Below are 23,181 nucleotides of genomic sequence, written 5' to 3'. Positions count from 1 at the left end.
AAGTTCTTGTGGAGAATAGACTGATCTAAACTTTAGCCTCCCTTGGGTCTTGCTGAAAGATTAGAGGGAAAGAGTAGGGCCTTAGTAAGTTGAATGTATCAGATTGTTTTTCACTAATAGTTCTCTTGTAAAACTCTGAAAACCACCCAGTTTAACCCTTAAAAAAAGGAGAAAGCAAAAGGAGTGGGACAAGGGAGGGGAAAAACTCAGGTAGCATACCACAGGCATCGATTTCATTGATTTTTGAGATGTTCTGTTATCCCAGTAGCAAGTTCCACAGTTTGGAGTATGTATAAGTGACCAAAATTTGTCCATCAAAAGTAGAACAGTTTTCTTGCTACATATACTAACCCATGGCAAATGTCACAATGCTATCATTTAATAAAGAGTTTACAAAATTTAATTGCCTTTTAGTTTTGTTCTGTGATCGGAGATTCTGAGTCTCAATTCAAGAATGTAGTTCTTTGATAAAATCTTTTCATAAATACTCTGAATCCAGGAAGAGTTAAAGGTAGAAGAAAAAAGAGAAGCAGCACAGGGAAAATGTATCAACCAGCACCTGTACAGCAGGATCAGACATAGTTAACAAGAAAAAAGGAAGGAGAAACAAATGTGTTAGGTGATCTTTAGTTTAAAGAAATCTCTGTTGGGCAACTGGGCATTTTGCTCCTTGCCTTTTATTTCCAACTTCCTTTCAAAGAATTCGTTAAGTGAAAAGAGAGATGATGGCAGCTCAGTATATCAAAGCTCAGTTATCAGTTGGCTTATTCTAGTATCTTTAGTCTTTTGTGGATGCCTTATGATGTGTTTTGTGGTGACACTGGAAAGTCAATCTTATACCAGTGATTGCCACATAAACATTAAGGAGTCTGAAAAAAAAAATCACAAAATAGAAATAGTTGCTCTCTCAGGTATAAAGTGGCACTGATAAGAATTAATGTATCCAAAAAGATTTGGGTAAGTTTCTTTTTTCTTTTTTTGGAGGGGGGAGGTGCAAAAGAGATTGACTTCTTTTTCAGTAGGGTGAGAAGGAAGGCCTAAAAGAAAGAAAAAGGCATAATGGAGACTGTTGCATTGTCAACTCTTTAAGTACTGGCCGTAAGCAGGTTGGCGTGATTATTGACAAAAGTAATTAAAAAGCTTACTACAGCTACAAAGAAATCTGTTTCCTTTTTATGTAATATCTTTATTTTAAAAAATTCACAGAACTATTAAACTTCAAAATCAAAGTACACCTTCTGGGGGATAAATGTACTTTTGCTGATTCTGTAACAAGAAGACTTTATAAACTCTTGAAAGATGGCATACTAGTCAGCAGGAGACATTCTCATCGGGAGCATGAAGAGAATTGAATAAAGGTACTATTTTCAGAGTCACCTGCAGGATTAAAGGAACCAGTAAAAGATGGTGAGTCAGCCAGGAAGTAGCAACAGCAGGAACCCATTACCGCCCTAAGGCTATTTGGGCAAATGGAAGAAGCAGTGTTTCCAGACCAACTGAGAATTCAGCTATGTGAGAGGGACACAGCCCCAGAGCCAAAGCCAAAGGGGAGAGAAGAAATCTTACCTTCTCCTCCTGCCTATTTATTTCCTGCTGTGCCTCTGATAGCCAAACCCCTCCAGAAGCCAGAATGAGCTTAGGTGCCCCCGTCTTCGAGAATAAGAACCTCCTCTTTCACTGGCTTAGGGCACAGATCAAAGCAAAAACAAAAAGAAAATTGATGGTGGGGTTGGCAGATGCATGACCAACTGAAGTATTGAAAGAAAAATCACTGTAGGAGGGTCAAGAAAGCCAAGAGAGCCTGAATTGCAGTCTTCGATGTATGAGAAGTCAATTTCCTGTGGCTATGACTTTATTCATGACTGTAGCTTTAGTAATGATCTTTCAGCTGTAATAGACGACAGGAGTAATGCAATTCACCTTTAGGAAAGATGTTTTAGAAAGAAAATGTAAAAAACACAAAAACAAAAACAAAACCCAAACAGCCAAACAGGTTGTATGAGAAGATTTTTTAGGGTGACTTCATTTGCAACAATGACAGGTATAATCCATTTTATTCTAGTTAACCATACTAATTCTTATTTTCATTTTGGTATATCTATATTGTAGTGTCTTCATTTTAGCATATCTGTATGAAGTAGCATGATGTATTTCCTTCAAGAGCATTTTGACTCCTCAGAATGTTTTAACAATGAGCAGTGTTGTACATCGATTTTAGTCTGAAATCTCTAACAGGACAAACACCGCAATGAAATGAACATTCATGAGAGAGGTTCCTCAGGAGATAGCAAACACATCATGCATTAGAACATTTTAGAGCTGAAATGAACTTTTAAAGATCAAATCTAAAACTTTTATTTTACGGGTAAGGACAAAAGTCTAGACATAGCTGTAGTCTCCCCTTAGCAACACAATTCTTGTTCTCAGCAAAGTCAAAATGAACCAGTCTTCCTGACTTCCTCTCCCACATATTCCTTTACCTACTTCCCCATGGTGTAGTTCCTATTTATCCTCCTATTCTGTAGTAGAACCAATCTTGTTTCAAGGAAATAGAAATTACTTCCTAAAACTGCCTGTACAAAAATGCACTGAAAAGATGCACCTACCACCTTAGTATTTCTCAACCAAGACTTGAAGACACCATACATGGTAAGGAGGGGTGTCCTTGTGGATTACCAGAAGCTCTGGGAGCTGCCTGCACCCATTGTCTCTCTGTGGACCTTAGTTCTATCATAACCCTATTAGCCAACTGTGCATTCAGAGGCTCAAGCTCCATTCCCTCAAGTTTTCTCCAACAAATTGAGTTCATCATTTTGCAAGACCTGAAAATGAAAGAATTTTACCTTGCTGCATTTCAGCTTCATGAAAGAAACTGTCAGAGCCCACAGAGAATTTCCTGGATATAAATCAATTTATTTGAACTTTGGTTCTGTCTTATCCTTTCTCTATCACACTATTATTACTTAATCTCATCATTTGCTACTCCTATTTCCTCTTTAATGTCTATAATTTTTAATCTATGGTGTCTTGCTTTATTATACTTCCCTGTGGTGAGTTAAAAAGAGGGCCCAGCCTTTCAGGCAGGTGTGTGCTTGCTGTGTGCTTACAGATAGGTCACTGAAAGTCCATGCAAATTAGGGTACTTCACGGAGCAGCAGAAGTTCATCTGGAGTAGCAGGTGTGTTGTAGAGGAGAACTATAAATGACTTGGTTCGAATGATGGCTGTTGATGCTCCTCTGCTTAATCTTGCAGTTCACCTCATGGGTCATATTCTTGACATCTGAACCCCACAAAAAAAAAATGGTCATGGAAATCTCTTGTCTGATGTTGCACTAGATGGGACATTAAACTTTGTAGGACAAGAAGATCACCAAGCGTCCCGCCTCCATTTCTCTCAACATAAAGATTTGAAAATTTTATAAATAATTATTCAAGGAATATAGGAATTTAAGTTAAATGACCTCTGACAATAAAAGCTTAGGAAAGTTTTAGTCTTTTACTATGAGAGATTATAAAAGTAAAATAATTTAGTATGTACCAAGGCAGGCAGTATTTGACATGAATTTAAAAAATCTCTGTAGTCAGAATAGTATTACATTTTGGGGAGCTCCTGGGTAGTTCAGTCAGTTAAGCATCAGCCTATAGCTTAGGACATGATCTCAGGGTCCTGGGATGGAGCCTCTCCCCATCAGGCTCTGCACTCAGCAAGGAGTCTGCTTGCTCCTCTGCCCCTCCCCCTGCTTGTGATCTCTCTCTCTCTCTCTCTTCTCTCAAATAAATAAAATCTTTAAAAAAAAGAATAGTATTACACTTTTTAAAAATACCATCATAGATTTTAAAAAGTGAAATAGATCTCTATCTTTCTAGAATATCTTAAACTTCTTGCTTTTTTAAAAGTAGATTCGAAAATCTGTAGTTCTCAACTGTTTATCTGTGGACTAGGGCTAATCTATGAAAAAGAGTCAATATTGAAAAGAGAAAATAATATTAAGTACAAACTAAAGAGTGTGTGAGTGAGTGAGAGAAAGAGAGAGAAATGTTTGTAAAATGCCAGCCTTCCCTTCTTATGGAAAGACCCAGCTTTCCTCTGGGATTTTGCCATTCCTACTCCAGGAGAGTTAAACCACTATGATAATAGATGGTAGCTGAGTTTTAAAATGTTTCCTGGGGAGCCTGGGTGGCTCAGCAGTTTAGTGCTGCCTTTGGCCCAGGGCATGATCCTGAAGTCCCGGGATCGAATCCCGCATCGTGCTCCCTGTGTGGAGCCTGCTTCTCTCTCTGCCTGTCTCTGCCTCTCTCTCTCTCTGTCTCGAATGAATGAATGAATAAATAAAATCTTTAAAAAAAAATGTTTCCTTACTTAACAGAAAATACTCAGCAAAACCATGTCCATCTTCTTCTCCACTTCCTTTTTTTAAATTGAAAACTCGGGATCCCTGGGTGGCGCAGTGGTTTGGCGCCTGCCTTTGGCCCAGGGCGCGATCCTGGAGACCCGGGATCGAATCCCACGTCGGGCTCCAGGTGCATGGAGCCTGCTTCTCCCTCTGTCTGTGTCTCTGCCTCTCTCTTTCTCTCTGTGACTATCATAAATAAATAAAAATTAAAAAAAAATTTTAAAATAAATAAATAAATAAATAAATAAATAAATAAATAAATAATAAATTGAAAACTCTTTACTGATTTGTAAAATGTAGGCATCTAGGAAGGTTCTTAAGAAGTCTTAGGTTGCTGAACCTGGTTCTCTGAAAGTGCTGATCAAATTTGGCTGAACTATTATTCTGATTCATCACAACTGTTGTTGCCAATTCTAAAAGCCACAGACAACTACAACATATCAGTCTCTACAAATCTGAAAGTGAATTAGAAATTTTTGATCTTGTTAAAAAAAATACTCATGCCTAGTTGGATTTTCATTATTGTTCTCACTCTGATCTCATTACCTTTATTAACTTTCTCCTTACTACCCAACATGCCTTCTCAGCTGTCTTTTCTGTCAAATATTGACATTGGAACTTTCCAAATGATTCCAAATCAACACACACTGCTTTTATTTATATTACCTAACAGACCAATCCTCAAAAATTGTGAACAATCATCTCCAAACCTATTGCACTGGAGAACTGAAAGGCTAACAACTCAAGAAAGCTGGTGGTATGAGATTAAGAAAGTAGCTTTAGGGATCCCTGGGTGGCTCAGCGGTTTGGCGCCTGCCTTCGAGCCAGGGCATGATCCTGAAGTCCCGGGATCTAGTCCCACATCAGGCTCCCTGCATGGAGTCTGCTTCTCCCCTCTGCCTGTGTCTCTGCCTCTCTCTCTCTGTGTGTGGGTGTATCTCTCATGAGTAAATAAATAAAATCTTAAAAAAAAAAAAAGAAAGAAAGAAAGAAAGAAAGAAAGAAAGAAAGAAAGAAAGAAAGAAAGAAAGAAAGAAAGAAAGTAGCTTTACTAATCATTGGGGGGGGGGAAGTACTAAGGCTTATGTATAAAGAATTATCTCCAATTTCCCTACTGTGCTGGGACAAAATACCCTTGAGCCTTTTCACACAGAAATTAATTTGTATAAAATTATTGATGGTAGAAGAGAAGAATAAGTAGCTCCAGGCATGATTCAGGCCCTGAGTGTCTGTCTCCTGAGGCCTGAACAGAGAAGTAAAAGCCTTGGATTGCCTTAATTCTTTGGGCTAAAATCTCCTACAAGTAACTTCTCTACCCCCTCTGAATCCTTGGATAGCCTGCACAGTGCCAGGGCCAGGTTGACACTAATGAGAAGAAACTCACTCTTAAGCCCCTGCAGGTTTGGGGGTGAGGGGTGTCTGCTCTGAGCCTGCCCCCTTAAGCTTAGCCCTCCAGGTATGCCTCATCCCAGTCCTGGGCATCAGACCACACACTAATGGACTTGAGATCTGACAGCAAAACCCCCAAACAGCAGCATGGGGTGGGAGTAGGGTGTGAGATTTCTCTCTGCCATACCTGAAAAGAAAGGAAGAATGAATTTAGGGATGCTGACTGGTGAAGAATGAAAGAATTTCCCCCACTTGTCAATGAGGGGACTATAAAAAGAAGTGACACACTTTTCATACCTTTTAGGCATGTTTCACAATACCTTTTCTTAAAACATCTTTTCTTTATAGTCTTAATAATTGTCGCTAGGTAAGCAACAACCTCTTTTAAAATGATGCAAAAGATACCATTTTTTTAAAATGTGTCTTTTTCAACTCCATCCTCTCTGCCATTAAGGACTTTTGGACCACCATCATTAGCAAACCCTCTTTGGCCTTCATCCCTGTGCAGGCTCTGCAGATATTTGCCTGAACTGAAGTCTGGTAATGAAGTCCTGGAGTCTGTTCTTATCTGTCTTCTTCTGAGAAGTAGACCTACAATGGGATTAAAGGAAAGAAGACTTTCTTAGGGATAATACCTGGGTAAGAGAAAATGAGGAAGGAGCCAGAAAAGACTAGGAGAGTCACAGGACTGCGATGCAGGTCTGACACGAATGAAGGTGGGCATGAGGGAAGCATTCTAGACTGTTCTTGTGCAGTCTAAGGATGGGTGAGCACCATCCAGGAGTCCTTGAGGCAAAAGCAGCCATCAAAGTGGACTCACGTCTCCCAAGAGCAGTGTTGCCTTAGTATTCCTGCCTCACTCGGGAAGCGCTGGGGGTAGCATGTGGGAAGCATGGCCATGGTGCCAGAGCAGCAGCTGGGGCCTTTGGTAAATTAATTTCCTTGGAGTCCGAGGTCTGCAAGGCACATTCTCCTGGCCACCACAACAAGTTGTGGCTTTTTAATCTTTCACACCTCTTATACTTGAGAATTAGGACTGATATCCCTTCCTCCTCTGAGAAAACTTTTGGACCATTCCTCCTCTGCTTTCTTTTTAAGAACAAAATAAAACCCAAGGACAAAGGCCAGCAGTTCTCAGGCTCCCACCCTTCAGCTAGTCCATCTTCTGAGCACTCCCCCCAGTCACTGAACTTTGCTATCTCCTATGATCTCCTTCACTCTAATCCTTGCCAATAGGTCAGTTAAATTCAATCCCTGGGGCTCTCAGTTCCTCATTTTCTCTATCATCCACGATGTTCTCCTTTTCCCCTCTTCTACACTCCCTTCAAAGATTTGCTCAAATAGCACATTCTCACAGAAGCCTTCTTAGAATCCCAACTATAAGTGATCAACTTCATACTAGCACAGTTAGGGGCCATGGGAACTAGCCCCAAGTGAAAAACATTACATATCTGGGGAGCTTTTTTGTTGGCTGTTATTGTTAAACCGTTTTCCTACAGGGCACAACCAGAATGCAGCCTGGCTGCATATACAAGGCCCCATATACAAGCCAGACTGAAGACAGAAGATTCTAGGTCTCCAAAAAGCACCTGTGCGCTGCCTGAATTGCCTGAATATCAACCAATAAGGACAAGGCCCTTCCAATCAATCAGAATGAGGCACTTATATCCCCTTTCCCATATTAGCATACTGGTCGGAGTGGGAACCTAAGCTGGAGCTCTAGCCCCAATAAAGCCTTGCCTATGCCTTTCACTATTGGATCTGGTCTCTTGTAGTCTTGGGCCAGAGAAATCAATTCCAGTAACAATAGCATCTAATCTGTTCATTCAAAGCTCAGTGACAAAATGTATCTATTTATCCCTGATAATTGATTATTATCTTTTCTCTACCATAGACTCTAAGTTCCATGAGGGCAGTTAGGTCTAGTTTGTTCATCCCTTTCTTCTCAGCACCTGCAAGTTACCTGACATAGTAGGTATTCAGCAGATATTCCTTATATAACTATATGATTAAATAACTATAAAAACAAATGAATAATCTGAATTGAGATGAATTGAATAGGCTATGTTAATAGATATTGCTGCCAAGGCTTATGTTTGTCTATATTTGAAACATATATAGTTATCAATGTAATTAAAAACTTCATAAGAATTTAAAATTTCTCTCATTATTTTATATCCTATGACAAATTGTATCATTTAAAAAATTACACTTAATTTTACCGTTGAAATCACTTTGGGTAAATATCTTGAACACAGTACTTTATAATTCATTTAAGACTTCCTTGAAGATAGTAACACAGGGTCTCATACATAGTAGAAATTATTATATATGGCATTAATTTGCAATGCATTAATTCAGCTTCTCTAAATTCAGATATTTTGTTCCTTCTAATGAAACTAGCCATCTGTCTGATTTCTCTTTCCTCATTTATTTTCACTGAGAAACATAGTTAACTTGACCTTTATTTATATTTTGAGATTTATTTTCATCATAAGACCTTTTTAAAGAATGCAACCAGGGCTGTCTGGGTGGCTTCATCAGTTAAGCATTCAACTCTAGATTTCTACTCAATCTATCATCTATCATCTACTTCTACTCAAGTTATCATCTCAGGGTGGTGGGATTGAGCCCCACCTCTAACTCCAGGCTCAGCACAGAGTCTACTTGGGACTCTCCCCCTCTCCCTCTGCCCCTCCCTGCTGCACACACACACACTCTCTAAAATAAATAAATAAATAAATAAATAAATAAATAAATAAATAAAACTTTAAAAAAGAATACGGCCATCTCTAATCTTTTTTTATTTTTGCTTGCTTTTTATTTCTGAGTTATTAGGCTTTGATTTCTGTTTCATGTTTATCTTTTGAAGGATTTAATTATAATTAAGCCCCTGGGGTGCCTGGGTGGCTCAGTCAGTTGAGTGTTGGACTCCTGATTTCTGCTCAGGTCATGATCTCAAGGTTTTGAGATCAAGCCCCGTGTCAGCCTCCAGACTCAGCCTCTACTTCTGCCCCTCCTCCTGCTCATGCGAACTTTCTCTCTCTCTCTCTCAATAAAATATAGGTGTGCCTGGGTGGCTCAGGTGGTTAAGTGTCTGCCTTCAGCTCAGGTCATGATCTCAGGGCTCCCTGATCAGTAGAGTCTGCTTCGCCCTCTGCCCCTCCCCCTGCTCATGCTATCTCTGTCTCTCAAATAAATAAGTAGATAAATAAAATGTATTAATAATAATTATAATTAAGTCTAAAGACAAATATCTCAGGAGATTATCTCAGGATGTCTCAGGAGATTTTTAAAACACGGGTAGAGTAGAACACTATTTAAAAAGAGTATACTACTTGTCAAAAATTCAGAAATAACAGACGTAAAACCAGTGAATCACCAAAGTAGTAATTAGTAGAAATTGATTATGCACACACTGAAGAGGCAGTTTACAAAGTGGTAGTACTCAAGCCAAAGCATGGAATGAGACTCAGGTATATTGGTTATAAAGCAGCTTACAGTGAAAAAGCAGCAACTGTTCATGCTTCACAGCTATTGACAGAATTTCCTAAATGATAGGGAATGCTCAGTGGTTGCTTCATATCAACCTTAGAAAACCGTTATGTTTATGATTTTCAGAAGCATAAGCAAGAAATGACCCACATCAAAGTTAGCCTTGCAAAATAAACTAAATTAAGCTTTGTTTCTATGACTAAACTAGTTTTGTCTGCTCAGGGAATTTTCAAGGCTGGCTCTCTTTTTTATTTTAACCGTATTTTAATTGGTTTCCCCACATTTAATTTACATTTTCTGTTTGAAGTTATCTTTTTAACAGTTTAATTTACATATTAAATCAAAACCCTTAACTTTGAATGGCATGTCAAAAACTATGCCTTTGAAGTAAAAGTGTTTTGATCTTTATTATTCTTGGGGTTTCCCTGCAGGTTTAATGGTAAAGTTATTGTTTTATCTTTCTGTTATTTTAATCTATTTTCTCCTTTAATTTAGTCCAGCATTCCACAATATTTTTGTTCTTAGGACCTCTTTATACTTAAAAAGCATTGATGATCCCAAAGATCTTTTGACTATATGAGCTATATCTATCCATATTTATGATACTAGAAATTAAAACTGAGAAACATTTAAAGTATTCATTCATTTAAACATAACAATAAACTCCTTATATGTTAACATATATCATTATTTTAACAGAAAATGAGTTATATTTGGGGTGCCTGGGTGACTCAGTGGATTAAGCATCTGACTCTTGATTTCAGCTCAGGTCATAATCTCATGGTCATGCAATTGAGCCCTGCTTAGTGTATTACAATACCTACAATATTGTATTATATGCTTGAGTTTCTCTTTCCTCTCCCTCTCCCTCTGCCCCTCCCACTGCTTGTGCTCTCTTGCTCTTTCTCTCTCAAATATTTTTTAAATGAGTTATATTTTCCAAACAACAACAAAATAGTGAGAACAGTAGTATTGATTTACATATTTAAAAATTTAAAAATAAGACACATCTGTCTCAAGAGACAAGCCTAGTGGTTATGAGGTGCTTGAAAGTAAGGGGAAATGGGAGATGTTGGTCAAAGAGTAGAAACTTCAAGTTATAAGATTAATAAGTCTGGTGATCTAATGTACAGCATAGTGATTGTAGTTAATAATATTGTATTATATACTTGAAAGTTGCCGAAAGAGCAGATCATAAATATTTTTGCTATAAAAAGAAATGGTAATTATGTGTCATGAGGGGGGTTATTTGCTAAATTTTGGTGGTAATCATTTTGCAATATGTAAGTGTATCAAATCAATACATCTTAAGCTTGTACAATGTTATATGTCAATTATATCTCAATAAACCTGGGGAAAACAAAACAAAAAAAAAATAAGTCACTAATGTTAAAAAAAAATACAGCTGTTTCAAACCATGATACAGGTCAAGCAAAATTAGGAATAAGTATTGACCATTGAGTTTAGCAACGTGATTCTGGATCACACTGGTAATTCTTCAACTCCTCTCTCCCAAGCAATTAAATTTTCAGTTAGGCAGATCAGAAATACAGGAGATGTTTTAATCCAACAGAATCCAATACCATAATAATCTTGAGATCTGTCCTCACTTCTATTTTCTCTCATAAAGAAACATTAAGAGAAAAAGAAGTCATAAGCCATCTAATTACCAAACATCCAGATGGTTCTATATTTCTTATAACATTACTCCTATTCTTGCACAACTCTCCTAGCGAGTATATTCCTAAAATATTAGTTCCTTTTTCCCTACATATAACTAATAGTTCAATCCTGTTTTTTGCTAAGGCATTAAGATGAATGGACTTTTGACTTACTTTTACATTATGCAACCTTATGAATGATTTTTCTATGGATTATCATAAAACATAATTAAAAATTACATTAAACTTACATTTGTTGAATAACAAGATACTTCTACAAATAATTACTTTAATTACTCAATTGATATTGAATTTTTTAAGTAAGCAAAAAATAAGAAAATTTTTTAACCCACTTTCATTATCATGAAAATACTCTTAAGAAAATGTTTTCAACAGTTTTTAAAAATATTTTATTTATTTATTCATGAGAGACACAGAGAGAGGCAGAGACATAGGCAGAGGAAGAAGCAGACTCCCTGCAGGGACCCCAATGTAGGACTCAATCTCAGGACCCCAGGATCACGCCCTGAGCCAAAGACAGATGCTCAACCACTGAGCCACCCAGGCATCCCTGTTTTCAACAATTTATTAATAAAGCATCCAAATTACCAATAAGGTAAAAATAATTTAAGGCTCATCAAGTTTGTGAAATACAATACATAAAGCTCATCAAGTTTATGAAATACAATATATAATTGTACGCAATTCTTTTAACTTCTTAATTATTTTATTTGTAAAATTATTTCACAGTTCCAGGGTTTCTGGCTAGCTCAGTCAATAGAGCACACCACGCTTAATCTTAGGGTAATGAATTCAAGCTCCAAGTTGGGCATACAGACAACTTAAAAAAATAATAAAATAAAAATTTTATAGTCCTTATATATTTACATAGAAATATACCCATAGTATATTACTGAGGGAAAAAAAGCAGGTTATAGAACAGTATAATTAATAATAATAATAATAATATAATTATTCCACTCAGAACTTTAAAAAATCTATCTATATATATACTTATAAATACATGGGAGAAAATATATGTCAAATTATTGACATTTATAGTCTAAGGGATTTAAAAAAGGGATTGTATTTTACACACTTCTAATTATTTGGGATTTGCGACTAATAAATACTCTTATATTTTTAAAAAATACATTTAATTATAATAAATAGTTTCTGCTTTTACTTTGTCGAAGTATTTATATTAGTATATACATGTTATAAATTAAACTATATATAATTTTTACATATTAGGAAATATATTAGTAAATACTCTTAGTAAGAAGATTTTATTTTTAACAAATTAGAATCCAATTTTAGGACTTGATTCTCTGGATGTTTAAATGATTACAGTGGCTTATGTGCAAAAGCCACAAGACTATGAATCAAGACTGATCACTAGAGACAGTCTGCATATTTCTCTTAACATAAAATTCTATTATGTAATAATACTCTGCTGTTCTGTGAAAATTGAAAGAAAATCTAGTTGCAACAATTTAAGTTTTAAAGGTTTTTTAGTCCATTGCATTTTCCAAATTTATTAGCTGGATTGAAGTAAATCAGGATTTTGCTTCATGGCTTTTAGTTCTACATGTTCATTTCCCAACGTGTTGCCATAGGAATGATGAGGAAAGAAAGACTTTATGTCTAGTGCCACTTTGTTCTAAAAAATGAACCTAATTGTCATAAATACATATAAAATACTTCAAATTATGGATTACTTTCACCATACATCCAAATATATTTATTGTGTATTCTGGTTTGTTCTTTTTTTGAAACAACGCTCATCTTTACTATCCTATATAAGAAAGAAACTGTTTTCTCAACTTTTTTAGGTGACCTTGAAAAAAACCTTGTGTAAAAAGCAAGGTGAAATGGCTAACAGTTCATATTAACCAGGACAAAGCAGCATCTCACAGAAAATCTTTAGCTTGCACAAAGTCAACTTGCATCCATTCACCTGTGAGAAGAGTCAACGTGTCTGATGCAAGAAATCTAGCAGGCAACAAGAACCAAGCACAATTAGAAATATACCAGAGAAAAAGCATGCAATCCACTGTAACTAACCATCTTTTCAAAGAAGAGTTACTTTGAATTACAATCAAGATAGCTCTGTCTTGCAGACTGGGGGTGATTTTGAGGGGTGGGCTCATTTAGAGGGTATTACTAACCCTCTAACTCACCGTAGTGGACCTCAATAGACTAGCCTTCCATACCACAAGACTCTGACTAAGCCATAGTAAAGTTATTTGTGTTTCAAGCTAATTAAAATAAGTTTGCAACAGCAATTTTACTGAAATTTTAGCTAATCTAAAGCAAGAGGAAATCATAATATACCATTTTCTTACCTAATAAACAGGAACCTAAGCCATTTCTAGATATGTTATAGTGCTCAGAACATTGATTATGCTCCACAAAGACAAATAATAAACATTTTTAAATTATTTCACACTAAGAATATTGCTCTCACACACCAGATTTCACTGAAAAGAAGCAAGGTACTTTTACTTTCTTCTTTATAGTTAAATCAATAAACATTTACTAAGTATCTATGGTATACAAAACACTCTGCTAACCATTGTATTTAAGTTGAGGGTAAAAATATTTATGGTTTTTCATTGTACCTTTCAAATATTTTTATCAGGAGTATTTTTGTCAGTTCAACATGGCCTAGGTTATCTTTTCAGAACATTTATCTTGCAAATAATCTCTTGCATAAAAAGAAAATATATTCTTCTTATAAGTGATCTAATGGCAACTTGTGATATTTTCACCTTTCTCCCCTTTTTATGGGGAGGATCTACTTCTATTTTGGAGATACTGATTTATATTATTTTCTAGATTGTGAAGCTCTGATTTTAAACACTTGATCATGTCAAAATCAGAAATAAATGTACTAAATGGTACCCTGCTGCCTATTTCCTTCTCAGAATGCATCAGTAGGAGTTTCGTCAGGAAAATAGTTTGGAAATCAGAAACAGCTCTAGGTGTTTCAATCAGGAAACAGGTCATTCTTAGAAAAAAGGCTCAGAGGAGACTGCTGCAAAATCTCACCTCTACAAAAGCCCATAAGTCTGCCTGCTGCTGCCAGAGAAAAGAAAACATGGTTTCCACTTCTCTGCCACCTTGCAGATTCCATATGAACACATCTCCTAGCAGAACCTAACCCAGAAAGTGGTGTCAGAGATTCTGGGAATGTAGTTCCCAAGTGTCCTGCCACCGCCACCAAAGGAGAACATAGAAGGAGGGAACCGATGCTAATGTGCTAACAGATAATGTATAGGTAGGGGGTGGGATTGAGCTAAATTCTGTCCCAGTGATACCATCTCAAGAGGTTTGAGCTGTAATTGAACAGCTCATGCTTACTACTGAGGTGAATGATAGTTATAATCCACTCTTGGTTACCCTTTAAGAAAATTTTGCTTTTTGTTCCTCCCACTTTTATTTCCTTGACCACTTGGATAGGAAATTTTAATTTCTTAAATTTCAATGATTTAACAGATAAAAAGAATACATATGAAATCTTGACATATCTGATCTGCATCACTATATACCTGTGAAGAGCATACTAGGTACAAGGCATTGTGTAGGAAGTCACTCTGTGGGGGTGCAAAGATGGTCCCTGACTTTCAAATGTTCACAATTATTGGGAGGCAAAGGGAAAATACAATCAATATAGCTCAATTGTGTTGTGTGTACAATTAACAAAGGGCAGAGAAAGAATTAAAGCCAGAGAGACCTGTAGGAGGTGATAAGGAGTGACTGAAGAGAACCATGGGAAGGAAATGCTCTCTGAGGTGTAACCATTCCTGACAGATGGAAGTGGAGTGAGGGGTGTGGTGACATGAGGGGCCAGAGTGAGTAAAGTGAAGAGGCTGAAGAACTTGCTGCAATTAGACTAGAAACAGATACCACAAACTCAGGTGCATATAGGGGCCAGCAGTATTGCAAATGAAGCAGCCCATGTGAGGACTTCAGCCAGCAAAAGAATGATACACCAGCCACCTCAGGCGACATTCCTGGTGAGACTGTTGGCCCAGTGCTATCAGAGCTTCCAGTTGTTCAAAAGAAGGTGAAAATCCATATTATAAGGTAAAATTCCTATTTTAGAATATTAGCACCTAATTTTAAAAAATGAATAAAAACAAAACTAAAGCCATGTGTAAATTAAAGAAAACTCTGGCCCACATATGCACGAGTGGTCAACTATTTGCAGGCTCTAGGAGATGCTTTCTAAGGTTCCATCCAAGCAATTCTGGTTTCAATTGTGAACCTCATTCTCACTGAATAATATATTCATCTTTTAATATGCATATTAAGCATTGCCTCAGAAATTTTCTTCCTACGAATTGTGTGTTCTTAATGCTCTTCATAAAGAACTGTAGAGTTCTTAAGACTGGCTTGCAAGAGGCCTACAGTGAAGACAAGTGACAAGAAGGGGAAAACAGAAAGAAGACCATTAGAAAATGTCAAGGCTATAGACATTTACCAGTGCAACCAGCCTTTATCCATCTCCGAGACTGAAGACTACTGCTGTCATTTCTCTTTACTAGCAAGGAAATGATAATGAAAAATATTTGTAGTAGAGGAAATGTTGACAGGAGTCAGAGCTACCTTAGCGAATAATACACTCAATACGTATAGTTATTTAAAATCCAGTCTATTATAATGTACAAAATATTCTCTTACATTTGTGGATATTTTTTTATTTTTTCAAAATCACTAATTATTTCTCGAAAACTGTGATCATATCTTTTAACAAGACAGGAAAAAGGATAATGATAACAGGGCACATATCAATTAGTAAAATCAATGCCTAAAAAATAGTCTTAGTGCTGTCTTGCTTTACAAACAGTTTTAAACTGAGCTCAATGCTGAACCAGTGAAAAATATTGGATCTATTTTTTGCAAGAAACTTAACCAAAAAAAGCAAATAATAACACAAGCCACTATATGAAGTTTCTACTTTCAATGAAACAGGCCAATGTGAATATTGAATTATCTGTGTTAATACCTCTGATCACATAGTTCTTCTACATGTGATCTGCCACCAGGGGAAATCACATTTATCCATTTCAAGGTAGGATTGGGCTCCTCCGGAGAATCTCCTTTAATAGGACGATTACGTACCCTTAGAAAACATTTCAAACTATTCAAGAAACTTGGATAGATATTTGAACGGAGCTTTTCCCAATAGTGGTGCTTTTTCAATAACACAGTAGAGTACCTAATGGAACATAATGAAAAAGATCAACAATAAAATTGACAATTTCAGAAAAAGAAAAAAAAACCCACCTGACAATGTTCTCCTTGCTTATGAGTTACCGCTTCACAGAGCAAGCACTACAGCGTGTACGTAAGCACACATAGTTTCAGCTTCAGCACAAAGAATAAAAGTCTAAAAAGGTAAAAATGAAAATGTGTGCTGCCCTGCTACCATGTAGCTGAGAGTTATAAAGGCCCCCTGAACAATATTGAGTTTGCGGTGGCACAATCACATCACAAAAGATTTACCTTCACTCTGCAAACTTAATATAGGGCAATAACAGTCGATTACAAGCAGAGCAATACAACATCAAAGGAATGTTTAAAAGAACTGGACAGAACCTTTAAATCAACACAATTGAGTTATCTTCCCCCAAAGGAAGCACCATGGGAGAGATCATAGCAGGGTTTTTCAAGAGGTATTACTAATTTACCATAAGTTATATTTAATACACTTTCTAAACGTGGTTTGTAATCTCTCTCCACTTTTTAGAACACAGAGCAATAAATTAAAAGAGAAATGGTCCCCAAAGAGCAAAAGACTGGAAGAAAAAAAATGACAATAGTTTTCTTCCGGAGAGGAGGGTTAACCTTTCAAATAAATCTTCCATAGCTGGAAAGTCAGCATTGGATCTGTCCTTTCCCAATTTCAGGGAGATTCTTCAAATCCGGACCTAGAGAAATAATAGAAAAGTTCTATTATTTATATTTATAAAACTAATCAATATTCAAATTCCGTTAAGAACAGCAATATTCACCATAGCATTTTAGAAGAATGGTAAGAAATTCTTTTTAACATCTCCCATAGAGAAGAAAGCAATTTTACTCCACCTTCTTATGGCTGAAAGGAACATTGGAGAAGTTGAATTTCTTGTCCAGGTCATGTCAGAAAGGGGTAGAATTTATTTATTGCGGAGTAGTACTGTTCATTGTTGGCAGATCTTAGATATTTTTTTAGCATTTTAACTATTTCCGCATAGGTTTCTATTTTTAATTTATATAATAGTGTGCTTAGTTTAATGAAGACATGGTATATTACTGTTTTACATATAAAAAGATATTACTTTTCTACATGCATTGCAAGGCTTATTGTTACAAATTTTCATCTAAAGCCATGCATTTATTTTTCCCAGGAAGATATTGGGTATTGCCAAAACTTTTCATCATCTTTTAATGTCTGAGATTTGCATACATAAAATCATAAATTTCTATATGATGCTAATAGACCTGTTCCTTTGATTCTTTCAAAAGTTATAACCTTTTTTGCCTTTTGTTTAGCACTCTTGTTTTGGTTTAAGTTATCTTGATTTATACCAGATATGTGTATTCAAAAAGGCTTTAAATTCTGGATAATTTGTATCTAAAATGACTTTTCAATACATTAATTTTCTAGTGCTGAAAACACACCCACAACAGGTGCATGAAACTGCCTGTAACACATGCCATATGGGGAAAGTACTAGGGTTTGTCCCTTTTGATATAGAATGGTTTTATTGGTGTCATACTGTAAGCTTTTACAATAAATCAGATCATATATGGACTTATCCTTATGTATCTGGCGTTAGAAAATATTTAATTCATGTTTATAATGCTTTTAATTTTACAACCAGCTTCCTAAATTTCTTTACAGTTAGCCTTTATGTCAAGATTATTTCATTTGAAATTGTCCATTACCAGATAATCTTTTTCAGATATTTGAATTAGACTGCTGTTTTTCTTTTTTGTAGCATGTTCTTTTTCAAGTCCACCAACTTCTTCATACTAATATTGTTAATTTAAAGGCAAAATTCTGATGCATTAGTTCTTACCTACTCTTGGTAAATATTTTTGGAATTCATTATTTGAAATAGTTGGTGTGAATGTGACAGAATTTTTTTTCGTATTTTATATCAATGTGATTAGAATAGGTGATCCCAATATGTGTTTGCAGGTCTATCAAGGTTAGCTTGTTTATAATTATAAGATTCAAATAGTGACTAGGAATTCTCATTTTTTCTCCTATCCATTCAACCTACATTAATTGTATCACTAAGATGCAATGTCCAACAAGAAGTAGTTCTAATGTCATAAAAAATACCACACTGATGTTTGTCCACTGGTTGATGTCAGCAAATGCTCTAATGCCTTTCAATTAGTATCATGAATATTATAAAGTTTTACCCAACCAAGGAACCCACTGGCTGTGATAAAACCAAATAAGAATGTTTACTTTTGTGCAGAGATTAGAGAACCAAAAGCTAAAAGAATAGGTAATCTGTAGTCAAACCTGACTTTGAAATTCTGCTCATCTGGTTAATAGTTGTGTGACTGTGCCTCAGTTTCTCTTCTGTAAAACAGAGATAATAATGTTTATAGATTGCTATAAAATTAAATCAGATACCACTTATAAATTCCTAGCACCATGACATACTGCATGCACCCAAGAAGTGTTAGCTATTTATATTGGAAAAAATATGTCCAGAAATGCTCTAATGCCTTTCAATTAGTATCATGAATATTATAAAGTTTTACCCAACCAAGGAACCCACTGGCTGTGATAAAACCAAATAAGAATGTTTACTTTTGTGCAGAGATTAGAGAACCAACACCTGTTGCCTAACAGTAGTGGGACTTATACCAGAAATCAATGAATGAGTAACCACCCTCAACAGCTATCAGAGTCATAAGACAGTTGGTTCTACGGTCTAGACCTGCTTAAGAATTGAACAAAGTCACCTGCTGACTATAATAGCCATTCATAGGAGTGATATAAAATTTAATGTTAGTGATTATCTGTTGTGATATGACATCATGTGCATATTGCCTTTCCAGTCTGGCTTGAAGGACATTTGAGAAATAATATTTCAGAGTATTTTTTCAATATTAGAGGTTAAATACCATCAATTTTCACTAAATCTTGGCCTGTAAAAAAAAAAAAAACTACAATTCAGTGGTATCTAGGTCATTAGTACTTTTAAGTAAGGTGGCAGAGAGAATATGACTATTGTCAGAAAGAGACAATTCATAGCAAAGATAGCTTGCCAGAATTTTTTTTAAATAGGAAGATCATTCTCTTTCAACAGTGAAGCTTCAATCAAAAATTTATAATAAATCCCTATTAAAATTTTATTAACTTTCTTTCAACATTTGGTATTAATTGGCCAACATTGTCCTTGAGTTTTATTTGGAAATATTGGTGCTTCTGGACTCGTATATCTCTTTTTGTCCTTAATTACTTCCTATAAAATAGCAGCAGTAGACAATCCTTTCACTATTTCCAGATGGATTGTCATAACTTGTCTATGATCCATTAAAAGATCAAGAGGTCTTTGGGACACCTGGGTGGCTCAGTCAGTTAGGTGTCCAACTATTGATTCTGGCTCAGATCATGATTTTAGGGTCATGAGATTGTGCCCGGTGTGGGGCTCTGTGCTGGGTGTGGAGCCTGCTTGCAATTCTCTCTCTGTGTCTCCTTCTGCCCCTCCCCCTCACCCCTTCTCACTCTCATAAAAAAAAAAAAAGAGCAAGAGATTTTTAATGGCCTACTTCATTTCCTACTTTATTTATTATTGAGATTATAGAGATTGAAGCCTTAAAGAATTGATAATACTTCGCCATGTTTTCAGATACTGAAATATGTGAATAAGTAAGCAAATATAAATAAGTAATGAATTAATGCAGAGGACATTTAGGAGAGTTCCAGTTTCTGAAAATTATAGCCAATTAATGCCAACTAAGAATTTCTAGTCATTAAAGCTTCTTGGCCTTCTCAAATACAAAATGAAATGTAAGTATTACATTACCTTATCTCTCAGTGGAAGTTGATCAGCAAGTTTAAGTTTCTACTTATCCCCAACCTATAGACTATGCTGATCAAAAAACAAGTCCAAGGACCTTATACTTCAAGTGAAATGTAGTCAGTTGCTTAAAAGAACCAATTCTGCATCTAGAAATCTTGGGTCTGAGAAACATATGGGATTCCTGATGTGTTAGAGAATTACCTCAATCTGGGAATTAATCCCACTGAAATCCCCAATATTCCTTAAGATTAGACCAATCTCTTGGTATAATTTGGGGTGGGATGCTAAGATTCTTCAAATTAGGGTGTGACTATGCATACTAGACCGTTATCACTGCTCCCACAGACTAAGTTGCCAGCCACACAGTGGCACACGATGGTACATGGTAGCCTATTCCAGTTACCACCTATATCCTATCTACTATCTTTTACTACACCTCTTAACAAAATTTTAGGCATCCTTCAGGATATGGCTAAAATATTATCTCTTTTCTCAGTTCTTTCAGGAGTCATTTCCAAACCTGACCATTCATATGCCCATCACTTCCTTCATGAGTTCACCCATTTGTTTATTCAACAAATATTTTTTGAGAATCTGTTATGCACTAGACACCTTTATATTTGGTCTGAGCCAAGCAGATAAAAATTCTTGCCATTATAGTGCCTAACTTCTGATGAAAGACTAATTATTCCTTCTATATTCTCTTATTACTTTATTATTGCATTTGTCACATTTATTTTAGGTAATTATTTTTGTGTATCTCTTACTGGATAGCAAGGGCCACATAACATTTATCACCAGCACTCAGAACATTCCCTTGCCACATAACATAAGAGAAAAGGCAAAACAAACTTTATAGCTTGGAGGCTCTCTAATAAATTTAAATTTAATCAGTATTTCTGTTTTGGTTATCTATTCTTGTTTAAGAAGTTAACTGAAAACTTAGTCATTTAAAGCAATGTTTTTGCTTTGCTCACAATTTTGTAGGTCAGAAATTTGGGAAAGGCTCAGCAAGGTAGTTTAGCTCTGCTTCACATGGCTTCAGCTATAGTTATGGTGGCTGAGGCTGGAGGATCCTCTTCCAGAATACCTTCTTTATTCGTATTTTTGGTACTTTGCAGCGACTTGCTTCCTTCCTTCTTTCCTTTCTTCCTTCCTTCCCTTTTTTATTTCTTTCTCTTCTTTCTCTTTCTGTCTCTCTTTGTCTATCTCCACATAAGTTCTCATCCTTCAGGGCCACTCCATGAGATATGGATTTCCACACCATGGTGTCTTGGTGTCACACTTCTTACATAATATATGGTTTCTTTTTTATTTTTAATTTATTTAAATTCAATTAATTAACACATAGTGTATTATTGGTTTCAGAGGTAGAGCTCAGTGATTCTTCAGTCTTATATAACACCCAGTGCTCATTACATCACATGCCTTCCGTAATGCCCATCACCCAGTTACCTCATTCTCCCACCCTCTTCCCTTTCAGCAACCCTCAGTTTGTTTCCGATGATTAAGAGTCTGTTATGGTTTGTCTCCCTCTCTGATTTTATCTCATTTTTTATCTCATTTTTCCTCTCTTTATCTCATTTTTTCCTCTCTTCATCTATGATCCTCTGTTTTGTTTCTTAAATTCCACATATGACTGAGATCCTGTGATAATTGTCTTTCTCTGATTGACTTCTATCACTTACCATAATACCCTCTAGTTCCATCCACATCATTGCAAATGGCAAGATTTCTTTTTGTTTGTTTGTTTTTGATGATTGAGTAGTAGTCCATTGTATATATATCCCACATCTTCTTTATGATATATGGTTTCTAAGAGGCAGAAAGCAGAAACAGGCAGGCAGGTTAGGGCTACACCAGGAACTGGAACAGTATCATTTTACCATGTTCTTTCTAACGGCCAAAGCAGCCATAAAGACTACCCAGATTTAAGGAGATATTTCAGATACCATCTCTTGAGAGTGGAATGGTAGGTAGTACAGAAGGGCAGTTGAATGAATGACATTTTTGTGGCCATCTTTGGAAAATGCCATAATTTGTGATAGCTATCTAATATGTCCAATCAACCATTATGTGTTTAGGGGAAGCAGATCAGCACTGAAGTAAAATTTAAATTCTTATTAAACAAAAAAAATCCATTTTCTTATAACAAAAGTTTTATTTTAAAATGCTAAATGAGGGACACCTGAGTGGCTCAGCAGTTGAGCGCCTGCCTTTGGCCCAGGGTGTGATCCTGGGGTCCGGGGATTGAGGGCAACTTGCATGGAGCCTGTTTCTCCCTCTGCCTGCGTCTCTGCCTCTCTCTCTCTCTCTCTCTCTCTGTGTCTTTCACGAATAAATGGATAAATAAAATCTTTTTTTAAAAAAAAGATATCTATAAAGCATTAAACAAAATAATCAAAAAGCATTCTAAATTAGCCAAATATTTATTTCCACCTCAGTATTTTAAAATCTAAGCTTTAAGTCTTTTTTGAACATTTAGAACAATCGAGTTGAAATCATTTAATATCACAGCTCAATGAAGTGAAATTTCACAATATCCTCCATCTTGTGAGTCTTTTAAAAATCGCCCTTTTGGTAGACTTAGTGTCCAAATCCTGGTCCCTAAAACCATTTCCCACTAAAAGGAATCAGTACTCCTTGGAGAAATGGCTGAGTCCAGAAATGGGACAGAAAATATACAAGACAAGCCCAGAACATTTTGTCAGGGCAGAAGTAAGGAGGTGCTCAAAATAAATAAACAAATAATGGAGCATGTTACAAGATTCAGGAGACAGCTTGAAGGTATCCACTGGTCACATCAAGGACAACCTGAGTACAAAATAAGTACACAAACATGATAAACCATTCTAAAAAATCGGAATTTGTGAGTTCATATCAATAAGAAGTAGATAAACAAATAGGAGGGAAAGAAGTACTCTAGGGATGCCTCTGCTGCTCAGTGGTTGAGCGTCTGCTTTCAGCTCAGGTCATGATCCCCGGGTCCTGGGATCGAATCCCACATCCAGTTCCCGGCAGGGAGCCTGCTTCTCCCTCTGCCTGTGTCTCTGCCTCTTTCTCTGTGTCTCTCATGAATAAATAAATAAAATCTTTTAAAAAAAGAAAGAAATACTCTAGGTTATATTAAAATGTTAAATGCCAATTGACAAATAAGGAGGGAATAGAGTTGGAAAGTCAGCATTTGTAATCATCAT

The 23,181-nt window shown here is 36.1% G+C and overlaps 1 long non-coding RNA gene across 2 annotated transcripts; it reads right to left on the bottom strand.

The window, feature by feature from the left end:
- Positions 1-1,560: 1,560 nt before the first annotated feature.
- LOC106558121 lies at positions 1,561-21,729 on the bottom strand. 2 transcript variants are annotated; one of them, XR_005382847.1, is made up of 7 exons: positions 21,673-21,729; positions 18,472-18,531; positions 16,797-16,879; positions 15,955-16,167; positions 5,780-6,375; positions 3,108-3,281; positions 1,561-1,920 (listed from the first exon to the last, which is right to left on the bottom strand). It is a non-coding gene; the product is annotated as an uncharacterized LOC106558121 (long non-coding RNA). The 2 variants fall into 2 exon arrangements; XR_005382846.1 differs by having other exon boundaries at positions 1,561-3,281.
- Between the last annotated feature and the right edge of the window lie 1,452 nt (positions 21,730-23,181).

Source organism: Canis lupus, chromosome 32, assembly GCF_011100685.1.
Source record: "Canis lupus familiaris isolate Mischka breed German Shepherd chromosome 32, alternate assembly UU_Cfam_GSD_1.0, whole genome shotgun sequence".
Taxonomy (NCBI): domain Eukaryota; kingdom Metazoa; phylum Chordata; class Mammalia; order Carnivora; family Canidae; genus Canis; species Canis lupus.
Note: the sequence above shows the minus strand (reverse complement) of the source record. Positions and strands in the feature narration are given on the sequence as shown.